The following is a 26,539-nucleotide window of genomic DNA, read 5'->3' on the forward strand; positions in this document are numbered from 1 at the left end:
AATCCTCCAAGTGTTCCACTGTTGGTATTTTGTGTTGGCTGGCTAGGGAGTCTCTGTCCTCACATACCTGTCTTGGCCAAGCTCTGTCTTGATGCTGCTGTTGTGAGAGCCAAAATTTATTATGTCCACATTGAGTCATCTCCACGAACACTGCCTTTCACGGAATCACTCCCACGACTCATCATCTTCCCACTGCGTCTCTTGGTATTGTCTCTCTCTGATCATTGTCTCCAGGCTGTCTGCTCCTGGTCGCTTGTTGGTGTCATATGCAGGAAAAAGATGGTGTTCTTTCAAGTTGATGTCTGCCAAGCCTGCTGATAGGAAAACTTCAGCCCTCAACACTTGTGTTGTCAAGTACTCGTGCCCTTCAGACCCTCTGCGTCTCACAGTCAACGGCACTGGGAAACAGGTTCCTTGTGTGTTCCCAGGGTGCCCTGCTCTCCTGTGCTTTGGTCCTCTTCATGGACTCCAGCCCTCTGATCCAAAAACCAACCAAATCTCCCCTGAGCCATGTCTCCAACTTTCTCCCATCATCTCTGCAACTTCCGTTCTATTTCGCTGTGGAGTTTACCTTGTAGGCTTCAGGTCAATTTCCACCCCACTGCAGTTGTTGTGGTCATCTTTTTGTTGCCTTCATGGTTGAAGAAGCATGAGGTTATTAGACACTACTACCATCTCAGTGTCTTCATGTCACCACAATTTGTACTGTGACATAAGCAAGAAGGAATTCTTCCACATGTCTCTTATGGCAGTCTTGCGGAGAGCATTGGACTTTGTCACATCTATCATTCTCAGAAAGACAATAAACAGACGATTTCACTAACTCATGACAGTCAAGAAACATACGAAAAAGAAAGGGTATTGGGACAAACATTATGACTCTAATGAGGAATTCAAATGGTGCTGTTTGTTGGAAGGCCGTTTTGTGAGAACACGGGATTCTTGAAGAGGACAAGAGATGACATTCCTTTAAGGAGATTTCCTGAAACTAATGGAATGTGAGATTTCAAGGCATGTCAAATTGAATTGCTACCCACAAGAGACCGAATTCCATTCTCTCGTATTTTAATAATAATTGTGATGTGAAACACACACACACCACACAGCATTAACACATGCACATGCAAACACACAAAGATAAGACATGCAAAATATGGGAAGGAAGCGAGGAATCGTACCAATGAAGCAACCCCAAGAAAATACCATATAGGTGAAAGGCAAATAGAATCCAAGTCAGAAGCCAACCGAAATGAGAAAGTGAACTATTACCTGTCAATAATACATTCAGTACTCAGGACTAAAGACTCCCGTCAATACAAACAGTTTGTAACAGTGGTTGAAATTCCAAATCAAAAAAAAAAAAAAAATAGAAACATCCATAAGAAAACAGCAAATATTAAACAGGCTCGTCCTTCTGTTGCCCATAGGAGATTTCCTTCGACTATAAAGATACTCATAGCTTGCAAGTGAAGAAACAGGGAAGATGTAGGTTATGCTATTCCCAAGGAGAAGAGAGCCAAAGTGTTTGTGCCTAAGTCAGCGAGAGTCATTTTATGCCTTCGAGAGAAAAAAGCTAAGCGGAAGGTGTTTTGTCTTGATGGAGCATCAAAACATCAGAAACCTGGAAGAATTGCCAACATATCCACCATGAAAAAAGGTGTATCTAAACGTTGGAAGCCTATGAACACACAGGAATGGAGATGGCGACGTTTATCCAATACTGTTGGCAACTATGATATCCAGGTTAAGCACAGGACAGATTATCTGGATGGGAAGGTGCTAAGGAATAACAGATGTCCACATGGGCATTCGAGACCACCTGAACTTTGGGGGTCCATGAGTAAGATTGCGTCTCTGAGGACAATAAGATATGTTCTTCCCAGCAGCAGACCTAACTTTGTCTATCGCAGGTCATGAGCTCGAGTCCAAATCCAGTCATAATTCATGGAAGAGAAGTCAAAACCTATCCTGTGCACTTATGATCACGAAGGTATGAAAACAGGAAGATATCACTTTCAAATTGGAAATACAGCCAGACACTAAAGTGGAAAACACAACACATTCACGAACTGCAATGAATGCAAGAAAGAAAATCCAAAGGAAAAGAAGAGCCATGAACGAAGTAATTCTAAGAAACTTAGAGGAGGATGCCAAAACATTTTATGGGGAAACAATATAGGGTTAAATGTGTGCATTTCCAAAATTTAAAAACACCGAAAAAGAAAGCCACCTAAAAGGACGACTGAAGGAACAAGATGAAGAAAAACCGAACTCCAAAGTTAACAGAAAAATTGAAATCAGACATGTGATTATCAAAATTAAGGAAATACAAACAAACCAATAGGAAAAAAATCAGGAGATCTCACACTTGAGTTTTGACAACAGGAACAAACCGCAGAAGCCATTACTGGGATAAAACAGGGAGACAAGCACACAGCTGCAAGTATGAAACCACATCACAACTGGTAGCAAGGAAAAAAGAATAACCGAAAAGGCATAGCCACACATTTATGCTAGCAAATCCAAGAACTGAGAGAAAAGGATAAATTCCCAGACACATAGAAACTTCCAAGATTAGGTCAGGAAACCTACAAAATCTCAGCTCTCTAGTTTAGACAGAAGCCTTTGAAGCAGTAATCCAACCCCTGCCAACACACAGAAGGCCAGGTCAAGTCATTTGCTTGGGCCACTCTTCTATGTATTTAGTGAAGGCATTGTCATGTCCTCTCATCAAATCCAGAGATGGAAGAGGTGGGTAAACTCTAATTTACAAGGATAAAGACCCAATTCAAAGAAGGACATTTTAGGAAACCCACCCATGTCATTTCAATAAGGAAAGATAATAAACAATATAATTCTTTCCTTTTCTCCCTGTGACTTCCTTTGGTTTTGAGAGGGCCACATTGTTTTCCTATGAATTGATGTTGTTCTTGTTGCTGTTCTGTTGAGAAAGCCTGCCTATCATCCATCATCCATTTTTGACAGAGTATTCACGGATGCTTTAGTTGCATGGACGTCCTAGTGCTCCTCCTAATATATGCCACAACTCCTGACCACCCATTAATCAGTTCTCTTTTCGGTAGCCCTCAGCTGGATTCTCAGAGTCCTGAGTCACTCCTGGTGGGTCTCCTTCTCTGACTTCTTGCCCTTTATTATTCCCTTCCTTAAGTGGGCCAAGGTATTCCTCCCGAGGCACATATTGTGGGTAGCCATATGACATTTCCCTTTGTTTGCTTGCCTTTTCCATTTCCCAACAGCAGGGCATGGGACATTCATGTCAAGGCAAGGTCCAGGGGTTCATTCACTCGACGGCAGAGGAATACTGTGGTGCCGAAATGGACCCAAACTTCCTGATCCACTAGTCCTTGCAAGGGCATTGCGACTCACTCCAAAGTTCTGCTCGAATGGGCCTTGCAAGCCTTCGGTATAGGCCGTCCCTTTCCTTCTGACTAAAGAGTCTTGGTCCACATGTTTATACCCGTTACCACAACAAGTACAGTTAACTAATAATAACAACGGGTTCGGTCCAGGCCTCTTCATTGAGAGTTAGCTCAGATGCAGAATATCACTCTCCTCAAAGACTTTGCAAAGGTATTTAAGGGAAAGCCAGGTAGACAGAGGCCTCATCCCTTAGCCGCGTGTTTCAGAACACTAGGAGACGAGGACACAGACGGCACCATATAGCGATGCCCTCACCTTTTACCTCGGAAAGGGACTTTCCGTACCTTAGTCATCACTGACTCATAAGCAAAAGACGCTGACAAAGTACGCTCTCACCCACAGGACGAAAAACCCCACGGAGAGCTGCTCATACACGCGACCTCACCTTTTCTTGAGATATCTAGAAATTGTAGTGTAAAAGGACACCTTGCCGTCTCCGGGGATATGTTGGCCTAAAGGAAGGTATACTGAATGTCATTTTCCTTCCTCTATGTCTCCAGAAAGGGGAAGTTGGACATTAAACCACAAGACATCCTGAGTTCTTGATCAGGTTCAGAGGCTCTTGTTTTGTCCTTCCTGGGGCTTCCTACTTAAAGCCATAGGACACCAAGGTCATGGGAGAGGGACAGCTGCTTCAGTGAAGCCAGCATCTGTGATGTCACAAAGCTTTGAGGTCATAGCAACCACTCCTCATCAACCCAGGCCTGATCACTACACTTGACTGGAGTAGTCATGGGTGGGCCAAGAGGACCCCAGGCCGTCCCAAACTGCTGGAGCCGCCTGGGTCTCTCACCAAGGCAGTTTGCGAAGCGAGTCGGTGTCACCTTCTCCATGGCCCAATTCATAGTATTTGGTCGTGAGTGTCAGCACCAGCCCTCTGGACCTCGGAGAAAGGCAAGATGCCGCATTCCATCTTAGCAACGACAAGCCAAGAAACTAACAGACCGCAAGCAATGCCTCAGGGGAGGAAATCTGAGCCCTGCGTAAGGGTGAGACCCTCCCACCAAATCATGGAGCATCTCAACAGGAAAAGGTCCACCCAAGGGAAGCTCAAAGTGAACCCCCGCAACCGTGCCAAAGACATGTCTGGAGTCTTCCACAGAAAGCACACGAGTACCTCAATGGTCTCCAGAAACGGTGCCAACAAGGCCTCCCAATCTTCCAAAAAAACCATGCATCCAAGGCAGACTCTACACCCTAGAACCTTAGGTCCAGGACGGACTCATGTTCTTGGAGTCCACAGAAGCCAACGGAGAGCATGTTGGAAGAGACCCATAGCCCAATGAAGCCAAATGAAAGACTTCCGTGCCCATTTCAGGAAGACAACTTGTATGTGCAAAAGGACGCATTGAAGAGGATTCGAATGTGGAAGAACCTTGAGCACTCCCTCATGGTGGATCAGCTACCCTCTGTGGAACTGCATGGAGATGTGGCAGCACAAGCCTGCCTTCACCCTCTCATGACCATCCCCCAAATGGTTACATGCGATAAGCAAACAGTGCCTCTTGAGGAAGATGGGCATGTGCCAATGGAGCCCCGAGAGGATGCACAATGTGTTAACAAGGGGTCAGTACAGCACGACAGACAGCGGATGCTGCAGGTTGGTGAGGAGATCCAGGAAGGCAAAGAACAGGAGAATGAACAAGGAAGCTCCAAGCGAAGGTCGGGCATTTTAGGATGGTGGGAGGTTCTCTATACCTGGCTGCCCTCCATAGGAACCTAGGTCCAAATTCAATAAAACATCCTTTGGCCCCAGTCAATTATTGTGCACTGTTTTTGTCTTTGTTATCTTATCGAACATGCACATGCACGTTTGGACAGAGAGGCAGAGAGATCCCAATCAGGGGGTGGAGCTGGAGAGGGAGAAGCTTACTTGCCCCTGAGCAGAGAACCTGAGAACAGAGTCAATGCCAAGGCCCTGGAATCATGAGTTGATCTGAAGGCCGCGTCTGAACTGATGGACACAACCCGGGACCCAACAATTGACTTCTGAATACTTCCTGGTTCTAGACAGAACCGCTGCTCTGTCATTGTTCAGAAATGCAGGGGATAAGGATTTTGGCTTGGCTGCTGTTGCTTGAGCTATCCGGCCTGCTTCGAGAGCTGGTATAGCTTTTCCTCTTGAAGTCAGTGACTGGGCTATGGACAAACTATTCTCCAATGCCTATTTGCCTAAAGAGAATACCTCCATGCCTAGATTTTCAGGGGTAATGGCACTATGTCTTTAGGTGCTCCGCTTCTGTGGAAGGTGTTGGGAGTCCTCTGTGCCTCTGATTCTGGACCACTTTCTCTGCTCCCAGATGAGGGTCCTTTTCAGCCCCGAGTTCTCCAATCTAGGATAAGCCCTCTTTTCTTTCTCTCACTCTTACTTCACCTACAAGAGGCACCTCTTTCATTAACTTGGTGATTCCCTAAGCTCACTATCATGTTCCATCAAAGAATACATTCAAATGGCCAACAGACACATGAAAAAATGCTCCACATCACTCGGCATCAGGGAAATACAAATCAAAACCAGAATGAGATACCACCTCACACCGTTCAGAATGGCTAAAATGAACAAGTCAGTCAATGACAGATGCTGGCGAGGATGTGGAGAAAGGGCAACCCTCCTACACTGTATGTGGGAATGCAAGCTGGTGCAACCACTCTGGAAAACAGCGTGGACGTGCCTCAAAAAGCTGAAAATAGAACTACCCTATGACCCAGTGCTTGTAGTACTGGGTATATACCCTACAGATACAAACATGGCATTCTGAAGGGGCACATGCACCCAAATGTTTATAGCAGCAATGTCCACAATAGTTAAACTATGGAAAGAAACTAAATGTCCTTCAACAGATGAATCAATAAATAATATGTGGTATATATGTTCAATGGAATACTATGCAGCCATCAAAAAAAAAATGAAATCCTGCTATTTGTGATGACGTGGATGGAACTAGAGGGTATTATGCTTGGCGAAATAAATCAATCTGAGAAAGACAACTATCATATGATCTCCCTGATATGATGAAGTGGAGATGCAACATAGGCAGTTTCGGGCGTACGAAAAAAAAATAAATAAAGATGGTATTAGGAGGGAGACAAACCATAAAAGACTGAATCTCACAAAACAGACTGAGGGTTGCTGGGGGGAGGTGTGTTGGGAGAGGATGGTGGGGGTATGGACATTGGAGAGGGCAGGTGCTATGGTGAGTGATGGTGAGTGCTGTGAATCACAGACCTGTACCCCTAGGGATAAAAACACATTATATAAAAAATTTTAAAAAATAATTTAAAAAACCCATTAAAGAAAAAACACAGATTGCAAGCCCAGAGCTAATCTCATATTCAATCAAAACTTTTGAAAGTTTTCCCCTTAAAGATCAGAAGAAAGACAAGTGTGTCCATTTTCACTACTCTCATTTGACACAGTAGTGGATGTCCTAGCCAGAGAAACAAGGAACACAAAGAAATAAGAGACTCCAAAAAAAAAAAAAAAAAAAAGGAAGAAGTAAAATTTTCTTTTTTTGGATAACATGAACTTACATGTTAAAAAATCCTAAAAAATTCACAAAAAAATTGAATAAACAAATTTAGTAAAATTACCAAATACAAGATCAATATATAAAAGAAAAGAATTTTGTTTTGTTTCTTTTTTTTTTTATGGACTGCTTCCCAGTTTGTCATGTCATCCTTGTTCAGTGATCACGCTAATCTTCTCTGCATCATTCCAATTTTAGTATATGTGCTGCCAAAGTAAGCACAAGACAGGAGCATTTTAACATTCTAATGATGAACTATCTGAAAAAATAAAGAAAACAATCTAATTCACAATAGCATCAAAAATAATAAAATACTTAGGGATAGATTTAACTAAGAAGATGAAAGATCTGTACTCCATAAACTATGACATTGATAAAGAAATTGAAGGTGACAGAAATGGAAAGATAGCTCATATTTATGAATGGTAAGAATTAACATTGTTAAAATGTCCATACTACCGTAAACCATCTGTAAATCCAATTCCTATCAAAAATCCAATGTTAGGGGCGCCTGGGTGGCTCAGTGGGTTAAGCCGCTGCCTTCGGCTCTGGTCATGATCCCAGGGTCCTGGGATCGAGCCCCGCATCAGGCTCTCTGCTCAGCAGGAAGCCTGCTTCCTCTTCTCTCTCTGCCTGCCTCTCTGCCTGCTTGTCATCTCTCTCTGTCAAATAAATAAATTAAAAATCTTAAAAAAAAATCCAATATTATTGTTTTACAGAAGTAAGTAAAGAATCCTAAAGTTTATATGAGACCATAAAAGACAACAAATAATCAAAGCAGTTCTGAGAAAGAATGAAGAAGGGAGATTACACTTCTTGATTTGAAACTATACTACAAAGCCCTCATGCTCAAAACAATAAAGTATACTGGCATAAAAACAGACCAATAAACAAGTAGAACAGAATTGAGAGTCCAGAAATAAATCCTTTCATACAGTCACCTAATATTTGACAGGGGCCAACATATGTAATGGGGAAAGATAGTCTGTTCAATAAATGATATTTAAAACTGAATAGTCACATAAACAGTATGAAAAGGGAACCTTATATCACTCATAAGTCTGAACTTGAAATAGATTAAAGACTTAAAGGTGATGCATGAAACTAAATTTCCTAAAGGAAAACATAGGAAAAATTCTCCTTGACATTGGTCTTGCCAATAGTTTTTTGGATACCAGACTAAAAACACAAGCAAAAAAAGCAAAAATAAATAAATGGTATTACATCAAACTAACGTATCTGCATTGCCAAAAAAAGGGAGAGAGAATGAAAACACAATCCACAGAATGTAAGAAAATACTTACGAATCTTATATCTGAAAAGAGGTTAATAACCAACAGATACAAATAGAAAAAAATATATGATTAAAAAAATAGCAAAAGGATCTCAATAGACTTTTTTTTTCAAAAAAGTTATATAAATGACCAACAGGAGCATTAAAAAGTGCTCAACGTAAAAATCTCAGGGCAAAGTCCTTATGTTGTTGTTGTTGTTGTTTACCTCTGAAAAACACAGCAAGATATTAGAATATATACTACCAAAAAATTGAAACTAACCAATTTTGGTAAATATTGGGGAAAACGGGGAACTTATGCACTGTAATAGGGATATAAATTTGTATGGAAAACAGTATGGAGATTATTCATATTATTAAAAGTAAAATTACCATATGATTCAGTAATCCCACTTCTAGGTATCTATCTAAAGAAAACGAAGTTCACTGTTCAAAGACATATCTGCACTCTTATGTTTATTATAAAATTATTAACTCTAAGCAAGAGATGGAAATAACTTCAGTATCCATTAATGGATGAATGAGTAAAATAAGTATGGTAAATATATACTACGGAATACTACTTAACCATGAAAAATTAAGAAATACTGCCATTTACAACAGCATGGATGGATCTTGAAGGTATTATTCTAAGTGAAATATTTCAAAGATTTTATATATTTTTTTAATTTATGTATTATGATATCCCTTACATACAGAATCTGAGGAAAAGGAAAACTAATGGAAACTTAGAGTTGAGTTGACAAGGAGTGAACCTGGGGTGGAGTAAGGTGGTCCAAGGGTGCAAACTTGCAACTATAATATGAAAAAGTTCTGGGGATTTAATGTACAGCATGATGATCATAGTTAATAAGATATACATACTTTTTTTTATTGTGCTTCCCTTTATTAAACTTTGCATATATCACATTCTTACAAGTTGAAAGTTTATAGCAATCTTGTATAAAAGAGGTCTGCTGCCACCATTTTTCTAACAACATTTGTTCATTTTGTGTCTCTTTGTCACATGTTGGTAATTCTTGCAATATATCAAGTTTTTTCATTATTATTGTATTTGTTATGGTGATCTGTGATCAGTAATTATGACCCACTGAAAACTCAGAACTAGTGTACTTAAGGTATATACATTGTTTTTCTTTAAAAACATAATGCTTTTGAACAGTGCAGTATAGTTTTTATTTTTTATATGCACTGGGAAACATAATTTTTTATATGCACTGGGAAACCAAAAAATATAATAATTTGACTTAGTTTATTGAGATAATCACTTTATTGAGGCAGTCTGGAACAAAACCCACAAGACCTCTGAAGTTTATCTCTACTATACTATATACATAAAAGTTGCTAAGAGAGTAGATCTTAAAATTCCTTATGATAAATGCATAAAAAACAGTGGCAACTATACGAGATAGTAGATGTATTAACATTTTTATGTAGATTATATTGCAATAAAGATGTATACCAATTTATCAAATTGTACAAAATTTACACAATGTTAAAGGTTTGCAATGTTATAAGAAATCATTTCTTAAATTTACAAATATGTCGATTTTTTTCAATAAACCTGGAAAAAACTTTTTGTAGAATTAATCTATTTTTCAAAAAATGAAGTAAGGCAGTAGAAACTGCAACTAACTCTGAAATAATAGAATATAAAATCCATTTTCATTATATACACTGTGACAAAAAGTATTACTTAGTTTACAATGGAGGAGTACTTACGAAACATGAAGGATGGTCTATAAATAAGGCTGAAAGAGCTCAGTTTTAAGGTTTAAATTTAAAATCTTCTTTTGAAATACTAAACTGACCACCCAGTGTTCCAAACATCAATGTCTTAACTGCATGAATTTATTTCATACAACTCTATAATCTAGTTTCATAAGAAAACAGCATGCAAATTTTGAATAAGACAGACTTGCTTAAGTTTCATGTTCAACAGTAAAGGATACCTCCCTAAAAACAAATAGAAGACAAATCAGCATATTTATTATGATAATTATTATTCATAAAGAGATTCATATTGAATTAGGGAATATATATCCTCAGAGTGGGTAAAGTAAAATGAAATTTATTTTGGTAAATGTGTCTATGAATAGTCAATACAATGCCTCAATATAAATGAATATTACCATTTTGAACAATTTAATTACTATTACTAGAATTATTATAAGTATAAAAATAGCTATCATTTTAGCATGGAATATGAGATTCTCATGCTCCATGCTTCATCACATACACACAACAACGCAGCATAATAAGTATTATCATCACCATTTCATGGGTGAAAAAACTGAGGCTAACACGTTTGGATAACTGGTTTATGATTACATGGGTAGCAAAAATGCATCACACTATTTTAGGCTTTATGATTTCAGAATTGTACTCTTACCATTGCACATTCTATTACTCTGTAAATACTTGGCCTGTTTTCATTTGGTTCTTTAATTTTATTCATGTGGTGATGGCTTAAAGCTTCATTTAAAGGAAGCTTAAAAATTTCATTTAACCAAAAGCTCCCAAGAATTAAAAATGTCATTGATCTAATGTAGACATGGATATCATTAGTTAATGGGTAACTATATATTTTCCACTCTAGTGAGATAAAAGAGTATTTTTCTAAGTTTTAGTCTCTCAGTGTTAAAAAGGACTTTGTTAAAATAGAAATATTTAGACAAAGGTGATCAAAAGTCTGGATCAGGTCACCTTAAGGTAAATATTAGGAAACTGAGGAAACAAATGGAGATTTGAACACTGAGCTATGATATAATGAATGGTTTCAAGTATTTAGTAGAGTATAGAAAAGCCCTTTAAAGCCTGGTCTTAGCCTAGCATTGCAGCTTCTGGGATATCTATCTATCATCTATCTATCTAGATATAATGTGAAAACTTTTTTAACTTAAAGATTTTGAGAAATAGAACATAATCAGCACCATAGAAGATCTGTTTATGATAACAACCTAGCCCCTCCTCCCAGTTTGTTAATATTCTCTCTTATTTAATGTAACATTGTGCAAATAGACCACTACTGATCTGCTGTTATGAATGAAATAGCTATAATCATCTGTTTGCATATCCTGGTGAAAATATTCATTTAGTTCCATGTTGTATTTCTAGGAATGGACCAAATTTTTATTTTTATTTTTAAGTTTTCTAAATATTGTCCAACTTACCTCAAATGTTTTTATTATGGGCACTTTCATTCTTTCACATTCTTGCAAGGCAATTTTACTGTTGCCCAATATGGTAAGTGTGTAATAGTATGTCATTTTAGGTTTTAATTTATTATTAATTTAATTTAATTTAATTCCAGATTCATAATAAAGATAAACAGTTTTTATATATGAGTGGCCATTTGGATTACCCTTTCTGAAAAGTGCATGCTCAAATCTTTTGATATCTTAACATTGTGTCATACTGACTTCTTTAATAGTAGATTTTCTGAATGAACTTTAAGCTGTGTAGGTCTTCTCTATTTTATTTTGAACTTGTTTTCATTTCAAAATCTTTATATTTATTTTCATAATCTGCTTTTATTTTTCTTTGTCTATTATCTATCTATCTATCTATTTATTTGCAAGCAAGAGAGAGCGAGCAAGTGAGAGTGCAGAGAGGGATAGAAAAAGAAGGGAAAAGAATCTTAAGCAGGCTCCAGGCTCAGCACAGAGCCCAACTCTGGGCTCTATTTCACAACCCTGACATCATGACCTGAGCCAAATGAAAAAGATAAAATAAAATTAAGGTGTTAAAAAAAAAAGGAAAAAGAATTGGAGGTTTAATTAAGTGAGCCACCCAGGCACCCCTGTGGTACCTTAAATTAGCTGTCATATTTTTAAAGTTCTAGAGTATCCATTTGTTCATTTATAAAACCTTTCTCAATATCATTTTTTGTGTCAGTTTTTGGTTCAATTTGCTTCCCCTCTCATTTCTTTGAGCAGAGTAATCAAGCCATTTTACAATCTTTATTGATCATTTTAACATCATACTTAATCCCATTTTGTCTATCAAATCTTGTTAATGGTTTTTCTTTGTGTGCTTTGTTACATTTTGCTATGTTCAAGACATTATATTTGAAACTCTTATTGAGTAGGGATAATTAAGAGCTATAATAATGGTATGGTCCTCCTTGGTAGGATTTTCTCTTATATCTGAGACTCTACAAGACAATCATACTCCAAATTCAGTGATTGACTTTCTCAGTTTACACAGAAGGCAAGGTAGGCTATAGTCTTATTTCTGCTTCTCCTTGTGCTTTGTGGATCTCAAGTTAAATTTGGGTTGTACCAAAGTCCTCAAATTTGATTGCTGCTGGATTTTGAATTTTGTTTCTCTAGTATCAAGAGTCTATGAACAACACAGCTCAGTGTGTTTTAGCAGTTTCAAATGCTCTCATAGCTAAAATGGCTTCAGGGCATATATCTCTAGGCTCTCATTGTATTTCGTATTTTGGCCCAGTAATCCCTCACTTATTTTTATAATCATTCTGATATTTTTAACTTTAAAAGCTATTTTGTCTGGATTTTTAGTTGTCTTAAGTAGGAGTTTTTAGATCACCATTACTAGAAGCAACAACAAATATACATGAAAATATCTGCAGTAGTTTATCACATCTTTATGGCTTTGAACTTCCATAAGCTGAGGCATCCTTCTCTAATCACTTAGGCAAACTCCAATTTACCCTTTAAAACAACCCAAGAATTGCTTCATTTAAGAACATGTTCAGGGATGACTCTTCCCCACTGTTCTTACCAACATTCCCACACACTCTTTGCTACCCAAAGCTTGTTTATGAACTTTCGTTAGGTATATCAGCGTGACCAGAATTTTGCTCTATTGTATTTTTGTCCTTTAGAGCTTTAATTAAATATGAATTCCATAGAAAGTCTGTCCCTTTTCTTTCAAACCTGGGTTAGTTATTTCTTCTCATTCTTTGTCAGAAGTTACTTTATTAGAGAAACTTATAGCTCTATTGTGACTTTGGAGCCTTTACAGTTTTTCGACTGGAAAAATCACCCATCCCTGAGATTTTTACGCAGCTTCCTAGCTGATATTATTCAGAAATCTGTTCAAAACAGACTTTTTCAGGGAGGCCCTTTTGGACCACTCAGTTTAAAAACCTCTTCTCAATCACTGCTCTTTTAAAAATGTGCTTATTTAGTTCAAATATGCATCTCTATTAAAGAAAAATCAGTACGTTTTTTTTTTTTTAAAGTTGGCTTACCTATTATCTATCTCTCCCATTAAAATGATTCCTCTGGGCTGGGGTTTTGTTGTGCTCATCTTAGGCCAGGCACTCAATAAATTGTCTCTGAATGATTGAATTGTTTGACTCCCTTGCTAGATTCTCAACTTCATGAGGCCAAGGATTGTTCTATTCAGTCCTTCTTTATCCTCAATGTCTGTTAATTTGCAGTCACTTACATGACTAATGGGAAAAATCACAGAAAGAAAGAGTTCAAACTACATAAAAACCCCGTAGGTTCAATAACACAAAGCTTTCTAAAATTATTTAGCCCAGGAATTGAATACTGGCTGCACTTTTGATTTTTTTTAAATGGTATTGAATTTAATTTAAATGGAAATACTGGAATGGTAGAATAATAAAAAAATTATAAAAGCAACTTGCTCCTTAAAGTAAGAATTATATAGGGCATCTCTTCTAGAAGCAAAATTTTCAAATGACAAACATCTGAAAGCATAGAAGGAGAAGTAAGAGTGTGAATTGTACTTCAATGCTCTTTTCTTTATATTCAACAAACAGCTTCATTCACACACCTTTCCAATTTTTTCAACTCTTTTGACAAAGCCTTCAGAGGAGTTACTGCTGATGACAACCATCACAGCCTAACAGGAGAAATTTTATAAAGAAAAATAATAGCATGTTTTTCCCAAATTGTTAAGGATATGGTGAAGCTCTGTCGGATTCAAAGGAGGAATGTGCAATTCCATGCTATATATAATAATAACTTGTTTTAATAGTGGCTTTGCAATTTTTCAGATATATCCATTTACTGAAACCACTATCAAATAAACAAAAACAAACAAATGAACAGGGGTTCGAGACAGAAATTATCTAATCTAAAAATAGCACATGTTCACAGAATACACAACACATATCCCAAGTACTACTATAGGTTTCAAGTAATAGTCAAAACAATAGTAAACATGATTCAGACCCTACCAGTCAAATCATAAATGGGACCTTAACTGTAAATCCTTATCTTTAGATCAAAGCGGGTAATTGGGGGCTGAAGATACATTATAGAACTAATATGTTATAGAACTCCTCTGAAATGAGTCATTTATTCCATCACTTTTCCTGCACAGCTGCTGACCCATGTTTTGGTTCCTGGAAATAGCTGCTACCCTGTCATACTTCTTAAAAGCACATATATTGATAACTCTACTCATTCCTCCATTCCTCTGTGACTGTCACTGTGTTAAAATGTGGAGTCAGCTGACTCACTTGTGATGGTAATAAAGTAGATGAGTTTGCAAAGTATTTTGTTATTTCTAAAAATGCAAAAACCAAATTACATTGAAATCATAAGGGGTGTTTCAGGGAGAGCTGTAGGATGTGGTTTCTTGTGTAATCCACAGAGATTAGCTCCAACACATATTTAAACTCTCCTCTAGGAGCAACCTTAGTGGTAAAGCAAGAAGATAAACAGATGTATACACACCCTGGCACAAAATTATCACTTATGTTTGGCTTCCTAGTCTCCTCGTGTTACTTATTTATCTTAACTTCTCTCTGAAATCAGGGAACACAGAATCTCAATCAGTAGACATTTTTCTACTGAATTACCCAATAGTCCGATCATACCCCTAATACTTTTTAAAATTATTTCACTCATAATCCCAAATCTGCTTTGCTTCCTCATCTTAGTACACTGTAATTTGATTTCAAAATGAGGACAGTTGTCAGTAATGCCACATTCATTCATCTATTTTACAATTCCATGTGCTTATAACTATGAAGATATGTTAATAACATCCATTCCAATAAGCCACCCTAAATTTATTATCATGAAACAAGACCTCAAGAAAGAGAATTCAAAATCATCCATGTATTTGCAACTTATTGCAATAAAGCCTTTATCAATAGACTTCCCTGTGCACATGGTGGTCAAATTGCTGGTGAAAACCAGCCAGATCTATTACAAGCTTTCTCATGGCTTCTAGGTAACCCAAGTGAGCCTTTATTGATACTGGGAAGGGATAAAGCAGGGAAGGGATAAACAGTGCTATAAGATTTGGCTAGACAAAAGTAATGACTCTCATTACAAAGTGAGTATTTTTTTTTCAAGCTTTAGTTCAGTTTATTTTTCTTGTATAAAACTATGTAGTAGCCACAGCTGGAGCCTGGGTCCTCTGAACAGAGACTCTGGTGTGGGTCTTCACAAGATGGTCCGTGAACTCCTGATAGGGAGACTTGGTGAACACAGTCTCCTTCCAGAGATCAGGGGTGAGATAGCTGTAGGTCTTGGAGATGGCATCGAAAGTAGCCTTGGCAAAGTTCCCTAGGGTGGCAGTGCAGCCCCTGGCCGAGGTGTAGCAGTCGTCAATACCAGCCATCATCAGCAGTTTCTTGGGCACAGGGGCCGAGACAATGCCAGTGCCTCTGGGGGCGGGGATGAGATGCACCAGCATAGAGCCACAGCGGCCAGTCACCTTGCACGGGACAGTGTGGGGCTTGCCGATCTTGTTCCCCCAGTAGCCTCGCCGCACAGGGACAATGGAAAGCTTCGCCAGAATGATGGCTCCGCGGATGGCAGTGGCTACCTCCTTGGAACACTTGACATCCAAACCGACGTGTCCATTGTAATCTCCGATGGCGACAAATGCCTTGAACCTGGTCCGCTGGCCCGCGCGCGTCTGCTTCTGCACAGGCATGATCTTCAAAACCTCGTCCTTGAGGGAGGCTCCCAGGAAGAAGTCGATGATCTCAGACTCCTTGATGGGCAGGGAGAAGAGATAGATCTCCTCCAGGGACTTGATCTTCATGTCTTTGACCAGGCGGCCCAGCTTGGTGATGGGGATCCACTCCTTGTCCGCGGCCTTGCCCCCGCGAGCTCCACGGCCTCGGCCCCGGCCCTGACCACGGCCCCGGCCCGGCCCGGCCCCGGATGCCGCTGCCGAAGCCACCGCGGAAACCGCCGCGGCCTCCCATTCCAGGGCCCCCGGGCCCTCCGGGCCCTCCCGCAGCACCGGCGTCATCCGCCATTTGGTGTTCTCTCGGAGAGGAAACAAAGTGAGTATTTTAAAGCAAAAGAGCCTGTTGGGAATATTGTTTTATAAAATAGTGGTTTTTTTTATTAACTTTTTAAAATTCAATTAGGTAACATATAGTGTACCAATAGTTTCAAATGTAGATTTCAGTTATTCATCCATAGCATATAATAGCTAATGCTCAGTACTTACTGTTATAGCTTCTTGAAAGCAGAATTTTAACCCACTGAGCCACCCAGGCGCCCTTGAAAGCAGAATTTTAGATCACATTTTCTGATTACTTCCATGTCGTACAACACTTTCCTGCTAGCAACCTTCAAAACATACTGTTTGTTAGAGGAATTTCTTTAATAATAAATAAATAGGAATTCATTTAAATTTATAAATATATAAAATAAATAGGAATTTATTTAAATTTATTTAAATATTACACACTGTTTCATTGTTCATAAATAAGGTGATGATATTATAGCCATTAGTTGGTAGCACTGATATATCACTATCTTTTTACTTCTCAGTGCATTCTCTTTACACAAATAGATATATATTTAAAAAAATGTGGATCTGTGGCAAACTTGTAAAAAACCCTATACAGTAAAGTTTATCATTTTAAGTAATCTCAATTATCTTCCTCAATTGTGATAGTATATCCTTCTATCTAGGCCAGATATTGTATGAGGGATTTGAAGAGACATACTTTTCTAAATTTCACTTTTCTCATCTGCAAAATGCTTATCATGATCCTACAAAAAAATACACTTATAATTTTTTGATGAAAATTTATTTATTTATTTTAAGATTTTATTTCTTTATCAGAGAGAGTGGGCGAGAGAGCAAGCACAGGCAGACAGAATGGCAGGCAGAGGTAGAGGGAGAAGCAGGCTCCAGCCGAGCAAGGAGCCAGATGCGGGACTCGATCCCAGGATGCTGGGATCATGACCTGAGCCAAAGGCAGCTGCTTAACCAACTGAGCCACCCAGGCGTCCCTTTTGATGAAAATTTAATCTGTATAAACAATATATTTGCTGTAATGCGTGGTTCATGGAAAACATCTTTTTTAATTATAAGCAGTATTAGAAATTAAGTAAATGTGTCTATAATATTTAAAGTTTTAACACATAATTCCACTGCTTTGCCTTATTTTCTCAAATCCCTTTACCACTTTCACTGACAGAGTCAAATGTACTTTTTCTACTAGTAGCCAGCTCTTTGTCTTTTGTCAGAAAGATGCCCTTGTGAATTATTTATAATAGAGATATTAGCAATAATAATAATAATAATAATAATAAATAGCAATGAAAATGTTAAAAAAAAAGTTTTCTTAACTAATTAGGGTTCTTAGACATCAATTAGAGGAACCACCTCGGGCAAGCAAATTAATCTGCAAGACATTCCCAGAATTAACAAGTCAGTCAGATACAGGGTTGTCTGTAGACTGAAAAGAACTAGGTTTGGAAAATAGGTAAGGACAGTGAAAAAAGTGATCAAATTTTTGGGCAAAATAAACTCTTAGGTGTCCTTTCAATGGAGTCCTGTTCATTATGTAGCAGAAACTCTGGAGATTATCTCAATCCATTGGAGTCACCCCGTTTATTAGCTTGCTATTGACAAAGTTATTTACAAACTGTAGAGCAAGAGGTTATAATGGAGAAAACTGATGGTAATGCACAGGATTCTTGTTAACAATAATGCAAGTTAGTGATTTTTCATTAGAAAACATAAATTCTATAACCCAAATTATGGGCCCAGAGCACTTCTGCTGCACAACTCTGCTTATATCCCAAATAACCATGTGAACTAGTTTTAATATCTGCTTCTCTTATTAATTTTTGAATAAAAATTCTTGACACAAGTATTTTATAATTGTGTGATAATCATGAATTTAATTTTTGGAGAACAAAACACACTTTAGCATAACAAGGTTTGTTCACAGAACCAGCCTTGATAACACACTTCTATATGTTAGAAATGATGTAATAAATGTAGAATATTGGGCACTTGTTTGGTATTCTTTGCCATGTTTTGCACTATCTAAAAAGAGATCAGTGAACTTGGACTGGAGTTAGTAGACATGGAAGAAAATAAAATATTACAGAGAAGAATACTCTGTGGTCCACAACCTAAACGGCCTGGGATTCCCATCATTTGGATCCCTGTAGTTTTACAGAAGTCAATTAAATTTTTGTATCTCTGATTAAAGTTGTTTCCCCAGTACTTTTTCAAACATCTCTTGTAAAGTATTGTTTCCCAGAAAAAAAGGGATTTTGCACATGTATCTGCCTTTGTCTCTGGTCATGATCTCAGTCAGGATCCTTGGATCGAGCCCCATATCGGGCTTCCTGCTCATTAGGGAGTATACTTCTCAGTCTCTCTCTGCAGCTACATCCCCCTGCCCCACTCATGCTCTCTCTCTCTCAAATAAATAAATACAATCTTTAATTTTTTAATTAAAAATAAGATAAATAAATTAAAATAAAAAGTCTGGGCTTACTGCCCCATTTAGCTCCTTTTGTTTTTTTGAGTTGTATTTAAAGCAGCATGAGAGAACATGAGGCTCTCAAACTTAAAAAAAAAAAGGAAAAAATTGAGTTTTGTTAGGATTTAAGATCTTGTCTGCTAGACAAAAACGTTGGCTTTGTTAACATGTGAAAATTATCAAAAGGGAATAAGATAGAATTCTAATAATTTTTGTAGAAATTAAAAATTTTCTCCAACCCAATTACGTACAGACCCATTAAGTAAATTCATTCCAATGTCCCAAACCAACCTTTTCTAATAGTAATGCATCTGTGTAAACAGGGTCAACCCAAGGAATAAATAAATATTATTATTTTTTTCCTGTCTCTTCCACAGTCTCATCTGGGTATATTGGTAGCAAGCCAATTATCTATCTTATAAGACATGATATCATAAGGAAGGGTATTCTGTCCATTTGGAACAACTGAAAATCATTGTAATTTTATCTTGGTGCAGTAACTTGAGATGGCAAAGTGTGGTTTATGAATATATTTTATTTTTTTTTTACTGGGAAGAAGAGATTATAGAGATATTGGTTATCGAAGAGAGACTGACAGGTGTTGATAGTTGCCAGGTCAATATCCATCTACTTTTTCCTTTAGTATCAGAAAGCACTGAGGGATTGACAACAAGGAAACTTAAAACAACATCAAATATTTTATTGTCTCTTTTCTAGTTACATTGTAACCATATGACAAAGTATCAGTCGTACAAGATATCATTCTCTTTTACCTCTATCTTTCTGCCAGAAATGTGGGCTTAATAGTGAGAACTCCAACAGCAATTTTTGCAACTGTGAATAAAAAGCCATGAAAACCTCTAAGATAGTTCACTTGACTTTCTTAAGACTCCGAACCAACACCAGAAAACACTCTCTGTAGTCTTCTTGTTAAATGAAAAATATGGTTAAACCACTTTTGACAGTCTACTACCTACAGCAAACTGTAAATCTTAATTGAAATATGTCCTCTCAGCTGTGCTTAAGCAACTGAGTCCTGAGCTTTTCAGGTTTTCAGTCTGAAAGAGTACACCTCGGGTGCTCTGAAAGGGAAGAGAAACGACACCCTGTTCTCCATATAAATTAAAGAAGAGAAATCTGTGCATTTAAGTGGGCCATATAAAATTTATCAAGCAGTTATCTCCTAACTCCTTCCTATCCAAATTACCTGATATGCTCTCCCTACTCCTTTATTCCACGTTACTGCCTTTTCACAACATGTCTTCTGTTATTTCCTTCTTGCAAGCTAGTTTTGATTTCTGCATCTAAAAAAATCAACAATCATTGTGTATTTCAATTCCCATTTTCCTCAAATGCATTGATTCTTCTTATCTATTACTCTTTTCTCATACTCAGTGTCTTTGTCTTTATGGGGTTTGTACTTTGCTTTTCCCCATCCTTTACTGCCATTATATAATCAATCTAATAACTTCTTAGAGAAAGTTAAAAATTCCCGCATAGCCACACGTGAACACAAAGTCACTGATTTTTAGCAAACCTATAAGATAGTCAGACATCCATTCAATTTCTTTTTTTTTAAGATTTTATTTATTTATTTGACAGAGAGAGATGACAAGCAGGCAGAGAGGCAGGCAGAGAGAGAGGAGGAAGCAGTCTCCCTGCTGAGCAGAGAGCCTGATTTGGGGCTCGGTCCCAGGACCCTGGGATCATGACCTGAGCCGAAGGCAGTGGCTTAACCCACTGAGCCACCCAGGCGTCCCTCCATTCAATTTCTTAACTGAGTCCCAAATGCATCCTGACTTCTAACCTAAACCTAAGCTCTACTTCTTACACGTTGTTATATGACCAAATTCTTTCAGTTCAGTATTTTGTAACATTTAAATATTAATCAGTTGATGCTTTGTTTGTGTATTTCTATGAAAATAATTTGAATACTGTAGATTTATTGTTATATTTATAGGTTTATAATCAAAGTTTCATCAGTTGAAGTTTTTGGAAATTTCAGATATAATGATTAACCTAAAATGATACTGCCTCAAATCCCTCTGATATCAAGGCCCAACACCTGATTATAGCCAAACCTGTGGTGGATAGTTCCATGGGAAATTGCAGTTACTTAACACTGATAGCATCTCATGTTCTCTCTCTCATTTTATAATGTCTCCAACACAACCTGAAAGTGTAGGAGAGTTAATGTCCTCTGAGGACAGCTCTCAGTGAAGTGGAAATAAGAACCATAGGTAAAATTGTCAGTTTTCAGGTCTTCATGAGGACAACTTAAAGAAGTTTCTCAGGACCTTTCAGTAAAAGCAAGCCTTCATTTTCTATCCACAACAATTATATCAACAATGTACCTCTTTGACAAAGTTGCTTCTTCACTGTATCACTTTCCCATTCTTTTCTACCTTGGATAATCTCCCAGATAAACTAACAGTACTCAAATCCTTTGTCCTACTCTTTGCTCTCAGGATAAATGGAGCCAAAAGACTTAGATTAATATCAAGTTCTGAATGGGATCTTAGAGCTATTTCTGTCCAGATTTTCATAAACATAGGGACCTTTGAATTATCAGGCTATAAATAAGTTCTAAATGGAGGGGGCAAAAGCAAAAAGTAGAAATTTTTATGTTTGATTTTTAATCATGATTAATTGACTTTATTGATTATTATAAATACTAACATTATAAAAGTGTGGATCTTTGTAAAACAATGTCATATTGTAAGAAAGAAGTTGCATAATCCTTTTGAGAATATTAAACCAAGTGTTCAGGTGCCATCTAATTTCTTGTTTAATCCAGAACTTTGGTGTGCATCATCTTGAGGAATAGGATTTTGAAGTCCAGACAGACTAAGAGAAAACTGATCCAAATGTGTGTGTTTATATTTCTGCTTTTGTTGTAAAAATCAAAGTGTGATTGCTGGTTTAAAATGGTAAAACTAATAATGTTCATGGACTCGATTATAAATTTTCTAATTGTATGGGAAGAATCCAATAAACATAGAATTAATTGATTTGCAAATCCCCAAAGAGCTACAGGATCAGGTAGTGGTATGTTCTGATTCAACAGCATCATAATGCAGCATTTTATATGTGTGGCTAATGGATATTTTCATGAATGTTTGCTAGCTAGTCAGCCAATACAGAGAAATATTAGGTAGCGTAATTACTCACAGTTGTGTTTAATAAAATGAGAGAAAATTATCAAATGACACTAATAATAATAATCCTATAGCAGGCTAAATATTCAATGATAATTACAAGTATTAATCTAGCTTTCTTCCCTGATTATGACTCTGCTCTCCTTTATCATAATGGGAGTAGCAGATTGTCTGCAGTGAATTGTGAAAACGCAGCAGTGACTTTGGCAGTGAAGGCCTCCCATCAATTTTGATAGGTTAAAATGATTCTGGTTGGTCTTGAGCAAATGTGTCAATTTTTTTTTTCTGTGTGTGTCATAAAAGAAAGAAGCAATAGTAAATTCTTGCTGTTATTCCATGGAGCCAATAAAATCATACTGCCAACAAGAGGCTGTTGACACCATAGGTGTAGTTAACTGTCTTGAAATACTACGCCTGGAAATAAAATCCTAATATTTCACATAACCTCTTTTTTTAAAAGAAATAAAACAAAACAAAACAAAACAACTATACTGCTTACATTTAGGGCCCTGCTGTTGTGTAACTATTTTTGAACATGTCTTCTGTAAGTGTATATATATATATATATATATATATATACATATTTTTCTGTGCAATAAATTCATTTAGAGATAAATTTGGATTGCAAATTATTTTGGGGGAGGCGTGGTATTTGTGGCTAGTCTTACAAGTAAAAAGGACTAAAAGAAAGAAGAAAAACATTTTTTATTACAGCATATTTACATCTGTCCAAAGTACTTATCTACTATAATACTGACTAATGTATAATACTGTACACAAAGAAAGAAGCTAAATGAGTTATAATTCAGTCAGTGTATAGCTGGCCATTTTAAAACTTACCACTGAATCTTTCTGGTATGCAATGTGATATCTGGCAATCTGGTCCAGTTCATTACATCAGGTCATTTGTATGTTCTTATTACCATTTTGATAGCATAGCACATTTTATAACCCAGACATTTTACAATGGAACTATGATGCATGTATTTTCAAAAGTATAGACATACATGAAGCTATGAGGTCAAAAAAGATGAATGTCCGTAGTACCATATAGACTCAACAAATAAAAGTGTCCAAGGGTCTGAGTGTGACTTATGAATATTGTATAAGATTAGGCCAACATGTGGTTTTGATATAAATAATCTGTTCTTAAATTAGAATTACAATCGTTGAGTACAGTGTTGAAAATGGCAGATAGATTTTAGCTATCTTTGCTCACTAGGGAAAATGGAAAAATGTTTAGTTTGGTCAGATTTTCACTTAACTTCTGAAAAATCTTACGTTTGAGAGAACCCTTCTGAAATAAGAATCCTTAAAGACATAACCCCTTTGGCACAAGTTTTCAAGAAACTTGTTTGATGTTGTAGACAATTCTATGGCACACGTACTGTTCTAGATGTTTCATGCCAATAATATGTAAGCCATACCAAGGCTACATATACATATAGAGATGTTCCTCAGCTTACAAGGGGGCTATGTACAGAGAAACACATAAAAAATTGAAAATGCATTTAATACCCCTAAACAATCAAATATCATAGCTTACCTTAAGCTTATTTAAACATACTCAGAACACTTACATTTGCCTGCATTTGGGCAAAATCATCTTAAGCAAAGCCTATTTTATAACAAAGTATCAAATATCACATGCAATTTATTAAATATTACACTAAAAAAAGAAGAATATATATATTCTATATATATATTCTATATATAGAATGCTTGTAAGAATATCAGGTGTTCACCCCTGTAATCTTCTAGCTGACTGGAAGCTGTGGCTCACTGCCGCTGCCCAGCATCACAAGATGGCACCATATAGAACAAGAGTTTCAGGTGGTAGGTGTTGTAAGTTTTACCCAAACTGACATTGGTTTTTGTCATCATATATGTCAAGTAGTTTTCTCAGGTTTATTTTTAGAATATCCTTGTATAATGAATATTTACACTGATATCTAGTATAAAAATCTTGCAATTTAACATTAGAAACATTAAGATATTGAAAATCAATCTATTTCTTTAATTCATTGAAGACATTTTTGGCTTGTTTCCAGTACTTTCTTACTGGTTAAAAAATGAATTTGAAGTAGTCTGGATTTCATTATTATATGGCACTTTCCCTTTGATGAATACAAAGACGATATTCTATATTAGCTATCTGAGAAGAATTTATTTTTTTAATTTTATTTATTTGTAAGAGAGAGAGTGAGAGAGAGCACAAGCAGGGGGAGCAGCAGGATGAGGGAGAAGCAAACTCCCGGCTAAGCAGGAAATCTGTTGCAGAACTGAGTCCCAGGACCCTAAGATCATGACCCGAGCTAAAGGCTCAGGCGTTTAACTGACTGAGCCACCCAGGTGTCCCAATCTGAGAAGAGTTCTGTATGCTATTTCTATTAATATGCAGTTTAAAGTCTAGGTAATTAACTTAATATTTTAGTGGCTATTGCATAGATAGCACTATGTTCCAGGCAGAGAGTAAGAAAGAAATATTAAATCAACCATATTCTATGCATTCTAAATGAAAATAATTAATCGATCATAAAAATCCTTCTATTTATGGAATATCAACTTATAAGCTTTCCTCCATATGAACAATGCCAAATACCAGAATAAAGGGTCATCTAATACAAATAAAGGATAGAATTAAAGAATTCTGGTAAGCCATTTAATTTTGAAAAATGGTGTTCTATTGTTGCTGAGTTGTGGTTTTCAGTTACATAATATCTGATAAGTGTAGAAGTAACATGAGTGTTACGTGAGATGAGAAATGGTATATAATTAAGATATTTTTAAAAGTACAGATAAATACAAATTTGTAAACATAGCATTATGGAGGAGTAAAAATAAATGATAGCTACACACTCTAAAGTGAATAAAACTTGGAAAGCTAATAGAGAAGTAAAACAAGGACAGTGCAAAAAGTATGGTACATTTTTATGAAGTTCAAACAAATTCTGTGAAATCATAGATGGACTTAAAGATACTATTATGTATCAAATATTGTAAAAATTAAGCAAGGAAATAGCAAACATAAAACAACCAAAGCATACAAACTTGGGTAGATACAAGAGGTGTGATCATGTTCTACTTCATAAAGAGATGAGTTAATAGATAAATACAAGTAACTAGACTTTTTAGAAGTTAATAAAACGTTGCCTGTTATTTCTTAGTAATATAAAATATATGGTTTTCTAACAAAAACGTTTATCTTAAAATATTTAAAAATAAATTTTAGGCTACTCCTTAGGTTATATTTACTTTTCCACTGTAGGAAAAGCTGGTTGTTGTAGTTGTATTTGTTTGTTTGTTTTAGTCTCCTCCTAGTTTTTATTATTATAATGTGGAATGAGGAATGTTAGATTGAAAAGTGAATTATTTTATAGACAAAAATCATTACTTGATTCACCTCCTGGTACAGCAGATGGAACTCCTGAAAATATGCCCTTTTGCCTTATGGAAGAGTAACAGTTATGCTTACTTCTGAAACATACTTGGTGGTGGCCCTAAATAGTGACACCATAGTAAACATTTTGAATATTTGCAATTAATTTTTATAGTCATAGGGCTCCAAAAGGCACTGCAGGTATCTTAGCAGGTATTTCAATAAGGCTAAAATTTGCCTGACTGTTTAAAAATATTAGCAAGGCACAAAACATGGCAGAAGTATTGTCCTCAGATATTATTTTTTTCCATATGCTCCTGATTCCAGACATGACAAGTTATTTTTCAAATATTTATTATAAAAGTTTTTATTTATTTATTTGACAGAGATCACAATTAGGCAGAGTCAGGCAGAGAGAGAGAGGAGGAAGCAGGCTCCCTGCTGAGCTGAGAGCCCGATGTGGGCCTCGATCCAAGGATCCTGGAATCATGACCTGAGCCGAAGGCAGATGCTTTAACCTACTGAGCCACCCAGGCTCCCCCATGACAAGTTATTTTGATAGATGTATATACAGTGTATTTTCCAGTTATAAGAAAAATGGTTCTGCTATTTTTAACCTTTTTAAAAATTAAATAATTTTTTTCATTGAAATTTTATTTTTTAATGTTTTACTTTTCTTTTCTTTTTTTTTTTAAAGATTTTATTTATTTATTTGAGAGACAGAGATCACAAGTAGGCAGAGAGGCAGGCAGTGAGAGAGAGAGAGAGAGGGGGAAGCAGGCTCCCTGCGGAGCAGAGGGCCCGATGCGGGGCTCAATCCAAGGACCCTGAGATCATGACCCGAGCTGAAGGCAGCAGCCCAACCCACTGCGCCACCCAGGCGCCCCAATGTTTTACTTTTCAATATACTACTTAGAATATAAAACCTATTCCATTTTGTAAGATGTTTACCATTTAAAAAATGGTAATTTTCTCATTGTGTCTTCCCCTCACATTGCTTTATTTTGAATAAAAAATTTCACAATAAACATA

General features: G+C 36.8%; 1 pseudogene across 1 annotated transcript in view; it reads right to left on the bottom strand.

Moving 5' to 3' along the window:
- Positions 1-16,489, bottom strand: part of LOC309857073 (small ribosomal subunit protein uS5 pseudogene) — a 73,373-nt pseudogene extending 56,884 nt beyond the window's left edge. Inside the window, exon 1 of the transcript in view lies at positions 15,683-16,489. The product of the transcript in view is annotated as a small ribosomal subunit protein uS5 pseudogene (transcript). The remainder of the gene's footprint in view (positions 1-15,682) is intronic.
- Positions 16,490-26,539: the final 10,050 nt, after the last annotated feature.

The sequence above is a fragment of the Mustela nivalis genome (genome assembly GCF_964662115.1).
Source record: "Mustela nivalis genome assembly, contig: HAP1_SCAFFOLD_627, whole genome shotgun sequence".
Lineage (NCBI taxonomy): Eukaryota > Metazoa > Chordata > Mammalia > Carnivora > Mustelidae > Mustela > Mustela nivalis.